Raw genomic sequence first — 4591 nt, forward strand, 5'->3', positions numbered from 1 at the left:
AGATCCGAAGGAAGGTCGCGATCCCAATACAAAGTGAGGGGGGGAAGCAACGCCAAAGTCATCCGCACAAGGCGGTCAAGGCCCCTCCATTTCCAAGAAGATAGGATAGCAGATTCTGATTATTGGACTCCAAAATCACAGCTCCAGCATACCTTTCCTCAATGGTTTTGCCTCACTTAGTTAAACATTGCTCTCGACACATGGCTTGGAAAGAGCAAAGAAGGCAGCACCATGATGTTCTTGGCATATATTCCAATACCGGAATTAGCCGAATCTTCTTGGGAGCAAAATCTGTGTTGCACTTTACACAGCTGGTGATGATCCAACCCAAGAAGTTGTTAGGGTCTAGGGTTTAAGCATAAGGTTGCTTAAAGTATTATACCTATGAGTATCTAGTTTGGAATATTCAAACTGTTGCTTCCAGCTAGTATTTATAGAACAACACTAGGTTCTATAGTTAGTTGGATTTTCCCACAAAGGCCAATTATATCGTTGGATCGTAACTAATCCAATGGCCTATATTAGAACATACGTTAGGTATAACTCAAATACCTAAACCATATTTGAATATGACTCGAATACCTCAATAATCTCCTCCTATGTTCTACGTATGGCTCCAGCATTAGTCCTAAAAATGTAATGTTCAAACTTAATACATAATTATTCATAACTTTTCAAAATGAATAATATCCAATTCAATTCAAATGAATATTTTAAACCATAATCATGAGTTTTATAATAAATCTAAACAAAATAAAAACAAATTAAAAGCTCTACATAAACTATTTAATTTGTATGAAAAGTTAATAGTTCCTCGTAGCCTTGAACGATTTTACTCATAAAGTAAATCATCCTCATCGAGCTCCAGATTAAGATGATCTCCTCAATTTTCATCATTCCTTGTAAATTATCAATGAATTTCATAAGAACATGAATCAAATCATCTAGTCAATATACATACAACTATCTAGTTCTACCAAAAGAACTTAGTACAATCCACATAATGACTGAAAAACAGGTGTATTCTCATCAAGTTTCTACACGAACAAGATCTAAATGGTTTATTTTACAAAGAATCATTTTATGTTTCCATTTGAAATGTTGTCATTATCATGTCTACCACAGTTATTGGTTGTATCATCAAATTTGAAATGATACACTTTTCCACAGAAGATATATCATCAAGTGTAGAATGATATAAAGATAACAATAACATCATTGAAACATATTAACAATTTCCATATTTTTTTGTTTGGAATAATAAGGTAATCAAGCTTCATACAAAGGTTGCTACATCATCAATGTGGAATGACTTTGCACACCTCTATACCCCACATTCCTACCAAATTATCTAAAATATGTAAATTGTTATAAATGTAAACTATGGCTTGATGAAATTCGAACAATTCAAAAATAACATCGAGTTGGATTAAGACCTACTTATATGGTTTTTAACCCCATCTCCCCCATAGTTTTAAATGTTTGATCTTTGTTCAATTCCATTGTAAGGGTATCTGACATGTTCTCCTTTGTTCTCACATCAATCAAAGCGATTACTCCTTGTTCAATAAGATAATTTAGCATGGTCTGTCTTAGCCTAATTTGTCTCTTCTTACTATTAAAGAGTGAATTATTAGCTATCACTGTCATTGCTTGATTATTGGTTATTTTCAAGTTAACCAATAGAATATCCAGGATCAAGTCTCTTATCCACTCTGCCTCATCTCCTGCTGAGGCTAGAGCATATAATTTTGATTCCATAGAGCTCATAGCAATGCAAGTTTGACTCTTAGATTTCCACACAATAGTTGTTTCACCTAGTGTAAAAATATAATCACTAATGGATTTGTTGTTCCCTATATCTGAGCACCAAGATGCATTAGAATATTCTACCAAAATTGGAGGATATCCAGTATAGCAAAGGGTAAAGTTTGTCGTACCCTTAAGGTATTTCATTAGCCTTTTTAGGACAGCTTAGTTGTCACATCCACCCAACCGGTACCCCATCGGGCATACCCGGGTATGTGACCCACAACCCCAAGGATCAAGTATCGAGCAACCATGCCTCCCACATATGCAATAACACAATCATTAACAATAATAATCAAGGTAAAAGCATATAATAAAAGAATCATGGATAAGATAAACAAATAATCAGAGTGTGGAATAAAATGATATCAAAATATATATAATCCAAAAGGAGAGAGAGTGGGCGGAAAGTTACTCCTTCAATGGCAGTGGAAAGTAGATCATTCAAGTTAAGGTTACAAGTCTAAATTTAAAGAGTATATCCATGAAAGTTAAATTACAAATCCAAGTTCCAGAATAACAACATAAAACCTAGGCTAAGGTTTCCTCGGTCTTATACAATACATCCTCATAAACTTAAATATAAGAAACCCAGCACGGCCGCTCCCACACCAGTACCGGACTAATCCTAGTACGAAGCACGATCCTCTTCGGTACCCTCACCGTGATCTTCATAGTAGCTACTACCTTGAGGGTAGTATGGCTCATCATAGGGCGCTTTGTAGGACGTGCCATCAGTCTCTTCAAAACCTGTAGATATAGTCTAACAAAACAATTGCACAAAAAAGAATGAGTTCAAAAGAACTCAACAAGCCATTTATTCCATAATACACAAGTCATATGATACAAAACGTAACATGATGCAAAATGATATGAGACAGATGATGCAAATATGATTCTAACTCTACATATGCTAGTCTCTATGGTAGACATGCTTTAAGTCATAGCACCATACTTCTTTGAGTAGGTCTCAATCACTCAAGTTGGGGAATTGGGTCCTGCATCCCTCGGGACAAATCCATGGCTAGGGTTTAAGTCACCGCTCTCTCACATCACCATTTGGTCTAAGTATTGGCGCATGTCACAGTAAAGCCTAGCCCAATGCAAGTCATCTACTCAGTCATATCATGTCAGATCCATATACATCCATTCCTCATCCCCGTCGATCCTTTCCGGTATCCTTCATATTAGAGTCAGCATAGTCCCGGACTATGGACTCATCAACCCTATTTGTCATCCACAAATAGGAAGCGGGAAGATCTCACGTCCTCTCATGGGTTGGTTACCGGTCTTGAGCGCCCGTGAGCCCAAGTCTAGCTATTTGCAACCCTACCAATAAATGGCCCCTTTCAGGTATCCGTAGTATGATTTATGTCCTCTCATGGGTTGGTTACCGGTCTTGAGCGCCATCAAACCACACTACTACCACGGGTCGTTCGGTCTCAATACCCTTACAATTCGGGTCTGATACGACAAGGACATCCTAGCCATACATCTAGACAAGTCCTATGTATGTCATCCAATAATTCGGGAAAGTGTCGATGGGCACCTTCGGAGAACATCCCATACTATTCCCTCCGATGTCCAAGGACATAAATGTCGGAAGGACATTCCTCAATCCTAGATCATACTTAAGCAATCACATGCTCAATTCCATCACATCATACATGATTGACATTTCATCATATAAAAAGAGATACAATGTAACATGATTGATCACATATGTCATTATCAAAATAAGTAAGCATGGTAACTCAAAATGATATATCGCATGGTACTATTGTTATGAAAGGTATACAGCAGTCATATAATGTCTAACATATTACTAGGAAAAGTAAATCTACCACATTTCAAACATAGCGGCGAGATTCACATAATTCATGTAATTATGACCATAACCGTCCTTACCTTAATCAAATCGGAAATTATACCAAGTGTCACTAGAATAGTCCCCCAACTCAGTGCTTGTACCCTAGACAACATATGTGCAACATTAGAGAAGGAAATAATCGAATCGGAGATCAAACGGAGCAAATCGAGCAAAGACAGAGTTATTGTTGTTAGCTGGTCGACTGGCTGGTTGACTGACTCAGTCGACCAAGGAGTTGACCAAGATGAATAGTAACGGACAACATAGTGATTTTGGTCCGAAACCGATCTTCCGGGGCTCGGATCGATCCGAAACTTGGAGGGAATGATTGTAACAGTATAAGGACACTATACAACAAGTATTAACATGATCTAATGGTCCAATTAGGAATACCCAAATTGAAACCCTATGCTCTATATGCTAAACATCAAGAATTGAATTGGAAATTGTTGCAATGGCAAGGAATGATGGGGAATTAGCTAAGGAAGTGATAAGAACTAGATTAGAATTATAAACCAATACTAAATCAGACCTAGCATACATCTACACATCAGTTTAGACCAATAAGACAAGTTGAAATGAAAAGAATCATAGAAATGCAATGCTAGTGATTGAAATGGAAGCATAACATAGCAAGAATGGAAAGACACTAATGGAGATGAAAGGGGAAACACATGACCAAGTGTTTGCAAGGTTGCAACACTTTAGTCATGGTCTCAATAGCAAGAAAGAGTAGAGGAATGAGTAGGATAGAGGATGCGAGAGAGAAATCATACCTTGAGGGAGCAATGGAGGTGAGATGCAAAGATTGAGATCAAGAATCTTCACCAACATCAAGAAATGGCCTAGGGAAGCTCACTCCTCGTTCTCTGGAGTCCCAATGATTAGTATAGGGTTCTATTCATAAGGTCC

Source organism: Hakea prostrata, chromosome 9, assembly GCF_041222555.1.
Source record: "Hakea prostrata isolate BN-2017 chromosome 9, UWA_Hpros_2, whole genome shotgun sequence".
In the NCBI taxonomy this organism is placed as follows: Eukaryota; Viridiplantae; Streptophyta; class Magnoliopsida; order Proteales; family Proteaceae; genus Hakea; species Hakea prostrata.